This window comes from Haemaphysalis longicornis, unplaced genomic scaffold, assembly GCF_048455015.1.
Source record: "Haemaphysalis longicornis isolate Haplotype H1 unplaced genomic scaffold, Haemaphysalis longicornis Haplotype H1 scaffold_2, whole genome shotgun sequence".
NCBI lineage: Eukaryota > Metazoa > Arthropoda > Arachnida > Ixodida > Ixodidae > Haemaphysalis > Haemaphysalis longicornis.
The window spans coordinates 15,712,069-15,718,309 of NW_027526295.1; positions in this window are offsets into that span (position 1 = coordinate 15,712,069).

Genomic DNA, 6,241 nt, shown 5'->3' on the forward strand with positions numbered 1-6,241 from the left:
GTCAGATGGCGGTCGAAGGTAACACCCAAAAACCTGTGATGGATGACATGCGGTATCGGTACGCCTGCGGCCGTTAACTGGTAGTTTCATACGTCCCGCTTTGCAAAGGCCATGGCAGCGCACTTGACCGGTGATTTCGCGAGGCCACGGGTCGCGAGAAAGTTTTCAATTGAACTTACTGCACGCTGAAGTCTCTAGTGGAGCACACGCCTGATGCAGCCCGAGCACCAGATACAGATATCATCAGCGTACATGGAGATTTCAACCGATTTCGGCACGCATCTCTCAAGGCCAATCCCCCGCACGGGGAACCTTGAGTAATCTTGGTGACGGTGAGTGGCGACACCGCGTACCCCGAGCCCCCCATACTTAAGCTGTCACCTACCGTGGCTAGAAGTTGAAAGGTGAAGGGTTAGAAGCCGTGAACGGTAGCCGTCGGAGCCTTGGTCAAGCTCCGGCCGATGGGCTCCCTGCCTGGTAGACAGGCAGGGAGCTCCGGGACCTCTTTGACTATCAGGGTAAGGTCAAAGGAGAAAGTACCCCCGTCTCCCTGCTTTCCAATGTATCATATGGTATTTTCCAACCCCCCCCTCCCCAGACGTGATCGGCCCCCGAAAAGGGGCCGCACCGAAGTTTCCTTTCCACCACTTCCTGACTTGAGTCCTCCGAAAGCGAACAACTATCCTCGCTTCATCGTGATGGAATCTGTAGACCAATCAAAACCTCTTGCTTCACAGTCGGTATTTCTCATTTCAAAGTGTCTTGATGGTATTGTTGGAGGGTCGTATAAGGCCAAAAAACATCGAACCGGTGAAATTCTTGTCGAGGTCAGTAGCCAGGATCAGGCCAAAAAACTTCTTGCTCAAACCAGCATCGCCGATCTGCTAATCCGAGTCACGGCCCACCGCAGCCTAAACAGCTCCCAGGGCGTGATTTCCGACTATGACCTACTGAATAAAACTGAAGCCGACTTGCTGGAAGGCCTTCGTGGCCAGGGCGTAACAGCGGTCAGGCGAATAACTACACGAAGAGATGATAAACACATACCAACAAAGCACCTCATCCTAACCTTTGACAGGTCGAGCCTTCCGTAATACATCAATGCAGGTTTCGTGCGATGTCCAGTCCGGCCTTACATCCCGAACCCGCGGCGCTGTTTCAAGTGCCAACGGTTCGGGCACGGCACGAACTCCTGTGGCGGCCGACTTACCTGCGCGAAATGCGCCCAGCACGACCACGCGTCCGAAAATTGTAACGTACAACAGTCTCTTTGCATAAACTGCCAGGGTCCACACGCGGCCTACTCCAGGAAATGTGAAAAATTTCAACTTGAAAAGAAAATCATAAACATCAAGGTAACCGAAAACATCAACCCAGTACCGAGAGTCGGACTTGGTCCCGGCCCCGCCCCCCCCCCTGGGTTGCCTCTTGCAGCCCAACCCGCCTCCGCACCGCTCGGGCCAGCAGCGGCTGTGGTGGCATCCACGTCCGGTGGGAGTGATGCTGCATCCTCCACTTCCGCTCCACCGTCCCAAACCACACGCGAGGGCACGGAGATGGAGACGGATGCAGTCGCAGTGACCCCCTCCCCCGCCTCACTGCCTGTGCCATCTGTGGTGCACCCCACGCCTTCGGCACTGGCAGCACAGGCAAAGAACACCCGAAAGGGTACCACGTCAAGGGGGCCCAGTCCGCTGGGCACCCCCTTGCCATCCGATGACGACATGGACGTAGAGCCCTTCCGGCTTTCATTGCAGCGGAAGGAACGGGCTGCGACGTACAGGTCAGTAGAGAAGGCCAGAAAGCCCCTCCCAAGAGTCCCTGCCACGAAAGACCCTACATAAATAATCACACTCCAGTAGTTCTAACACATCATAATGGGAAGAGAAAACATAGTTCAATAGAACTGCAGAGGCCTTCTGAATAATCCTGACGACGTGCATGAGATTCTGCATGCCAACCAGCCAAGTTTAATGTGTGTCCAGGAAACACATCTGAATTCCAAACACACAAATTTCTTAATAGTTACCTGGTATACAGGAATCACAAGGATGGCTGCACACACTCTTCTGGCGGTGTGGCCATAATCGCCCGCAAATCCTTAGCATGCCACCCTGTCACCTTGAACACCGTCCTTGAGGCTGTAGCCGTCCGCACAATAATTTTTAATAGGTTGATAACGGTATGCTCCATCTACATCTCTCCTGATCTTGCACTTCTGAGCTCTGACTTTGAGGCGCTGGTCGACCAGCTTCCTGAACCGTACATCTTAACAGGCGACTTCAATGCACACAGTTCTCTTTGGGGCTCTTCTCGCACGGATGCCCGAGGTCGCCTGATAGAGAAGTTTTTAACATCCTCTGCAGCATGCCTTTCCAACAAGAAACAGCCTACATACCATAACATAGGACACGATACATACTCAAATCTTGACTTGGCTATTGGTTCGGCAATTCTCTTTCCATGTCTTGAGTGGGGAGTGGGCACTGACCCATATGGCAGTGACCACTTCCCCACTTCACTAACATATATAGGTAAAGGCCCAAGCAGTTCATCTTCCCATAATAGGTTCAATGAAGCACGAGCTAACTGGAACACATTTACAGAGACATCAAAACTACACCACACATCCATAGGACACCTGCACATTGAACAAGCTACCCAAGTCCTCACGGCGCACATCCTCGACGCCACCGAAAAGTCCATTCCCCACGCCTCTGGTGCCCCGCGCAACCAGAGGAGGCCGTGGTGGAATGAGGACTGTAGGCGGGCGCGAGAGGCCCAGAACGAGGCGTGGGGTATCCTTCGTCGGTACCCCACGTCGGGTATACCCTTATTTTGTTCAAATGGGCCAAGGCGTTTGGAAAACGTGTGCGCCGTGAGGCAAAACGAGAGAGTTGGCACACCTTCTTGACATCCATTAATTCATACACGGACATACACAAAGTCTGGACACGTATACGCAAGCTCAAAGGACAACAGACACACAGCCTGCCCCTGGTTAGCACAACAGGGGACACACTCGAAGACCAGGCTAACACACTTGCACAATTCGAACACGTGTCCAGTACAGCACACTACACAAGCACTTTCATGAAACACAAAACATCTGCAGAAAAAAAGCTCTTAGAAGACAAAGACAAATCAAATACTTCTTACAACTCTGACTTCACTCTCTATGAGTTGAGGGTTGCCCTGAGCACGTGCAAACCTTCAGCCCCAGGCGCAGATAAGATTACATACACCATGATACAACACCTACACCCATACACTCTTGAAACACTCTTACACCTATACAATAAAATATGGCTTTCGGGGCACGTTCCACGCTCTTGGAGGGAGGCCATAGTAGTTGCTTTCCTAAAGGAAGGGAAGGACCCTTCTGCCGCCAGTTATCGTCCCATTGCCCTGACAAGCTGCCTCTGTAAACTCCTCGAGAAGATGATAAATAGGCGACTCGTGTACTTCTTAGAGTACAACGGTCTTCTCGAGAGCTGCCAGGCAGTCTTTAGGGCGGGGCGATCTACGAACGATCAACTCGTTGCGTTAGAGTTATATATTAAAGATGCTTTCCTCCATAAGCAGTACTGTATGACGTTCTTTGATCTTGAAAAGGCGTACGACACTGCTTGACGGTACGGCATCCTCAGCGATTTGAAGTCCTTTGGCATGTCGGGTAACATGATGAATACGCTTGTTAGTTACCTGTCTGAAAGAACGTTACGCGTGCGATTTGGAGCTGCACTCTCTAGTGTGCATGTGCAGGAAAACGGCGTGCCACAAGGTGGTGTTTTGAGTTGCACTTTGTTTATTGTAAAAATGAATTCTCTTCGGAAGGCACTGCCACCATCGATCTCCTGTTCAATCCATGTAGACGATGTTCAACTCTCCTTCAAATCGTATAACTTGTCTATCTGCGAGCGCCAAGTGCAGCTTGGTGTGAACAAGCTTGCCGGCTGGGCAGATAGCAACGGTTTTAAATTAATCCAGGGAAGTGCACTTGTGTTCTGTTTTCCAAGAGGCGTGGCATTCGGCCGGATCCAGACCTTCGACTCCACGGTGTCTCTATTCGTGTAAAAAAGAAGCACAAGTTCTTAGGTATTATCTTTGAGGAAAAGCTGACATTCATCCCACACATAAAACAACTAAAACATAAATGCTTAAAAACAATGAATATCCTGAAGGTTCTGTCGCACATCTCTTTTGGTGCTGACAAACAACTTCTCTTACTTGTTTTTACCAGCTTGATAAGTTCACGATTGGACTATGGTAGCGTTGTTTATGGGTCAGCAACTAAAACATCCCTCAAAATGCTGGACCCAGTGCTCCATCTCGGGCTCCGCCTGGCGTGTGGCGCCTTCCGCACTAGCCCGGTCGAAAGCCTCTATGTGGAGTGCAACAAATGGAACCTACAACGTCAGCGAGCATACACAGATCTCCTTTATGCTTTTAAAATTTCATCCATGCCTCACCATCTTCTTAAATCAGTTTTTCATGATACGTCCATGACTGAACTCCTTTTAAGTCGACCATCGTTCTCTGCGCCCTTCTCTTACAGAGTTAGAGAGGAAGCGTCAGAGCTTGCTGTCTTCTTTTTAGATACAATCCAAAGTTCTCTAACGGATTTTATAGCACCATGGCATCTCCGCCCTGTATCATGCGACACATCTTTCACACATGTAGATAAAAACCGAGCTCCCACATGTGCAATTCTGCAGCATTTCTTGTATTTGCAGCATAAGTATGAGTGCTCTGAATTTTATACGGACGCTTCTAGAACTGCCACCTGTGTCCTGCGCGGCGCATGGTACCGGCCTTAGTGTCACTAGAGCTCTGAATAGTCATACTAGCATCTTTACGGCAAAGGCTTACGGTGTACTTCTTGTTGTCAATCATATACTTCAAAGCCACATCCCACAATCCATTATCTATACAGATTCTCTCAGTGTTGTGCGGGCACTGTCGTCAACAATGCCTTCGAAAAACCACGTTGTCAATCTGATCGTCAAGGGTATTATGTCTGTGTATGTACGCAAATTTGAACTGGTTCTTTGCTGGGTCCCTGGCCACTGTGGTATAACGAAGCAGCGGACCAAATGGCTGCTGCTGCTACACTCTTGAATACAGTAGACATAACCACATTACCCTACACCGACGTGAAACCACACATCAGACAACAACTTCGCAAAACATGGCAAACACACTGGAGTGAACAAACATACAACAACTTACACGTAATAAAACCTCACTTGAGACCATACACCACCGACACACGCAATAGATACACTCTTATTCTGGTTCCATATAGGTTCCAGTTAAAAAGGGTGATCCATATATTTTATGTGGATCCGAACGAAAGAATAGCTGGAACGAGGCATATAGGTGGATCTTATCTGGAACCGTCAGCTTGTTTTGTTTATGTTCGTGGTTTTTATCTGGAACCGAAGAAATGGGGTCATGCGATGTCGGCGGTTCCGGTTACTGTTTCACTTATGTCCCAGTAAACGGTTGGGGAGAGTGCGTTTGTATATTTTTTGCTCGTGTCTTGTTCCACATAACTCGTGCACGGCAGTGAAGTATGCACTCTTTCATGCATCAACTGGAACAATGAACCGCATATATATTAGGTGCTTCTTGACCCAAGATTCACGTGCGCGTTTAATATACACGCGCACACCGCACATAAAATTTAATGAACTTCGCCGACATCTATGATACTGCCTTGCAGCAGTTAACTTTCATTATACGGCTAAGCTGCAGTTTTAGTGATGTCCTTTGACAGAAAACGAAATCCCACTTTTTTGTCAACGCCGTACAAAGCATTAAAATGTCGAGAGGAGAATATCTTAGGCAAAAGAAGAAATTGCAGGAACCCATTTCCAGGTGTTCTGCGGCACCCAAACCGCTTCGTGAACATCGTATTTTTCTAATTTGAGGCGTCAAGTACAAAATTGCCAGTGACTTCAATTTGAGAAGGACTAAACGTCTTCCCTTTCCCCATATGCCGTTCGGGCAAAGCCATAGCTGCTATAGCGCTGAAGAATTCGTGGTGCTTTTGTGAACATCTTCATTACGAAATACTTGTTGAGGCCATTATATTTTATGCATTTGGTTTACAAAGCGTCGCAGAAACGGCAGTTTTTGTTCAACACTCAGTCATCATCTCGCTGTGGTGTAGTACGCGCTCAATGGTACTTAGTGCACGTTACTTATGTTGTGATGGCGTACATACATAATGGTA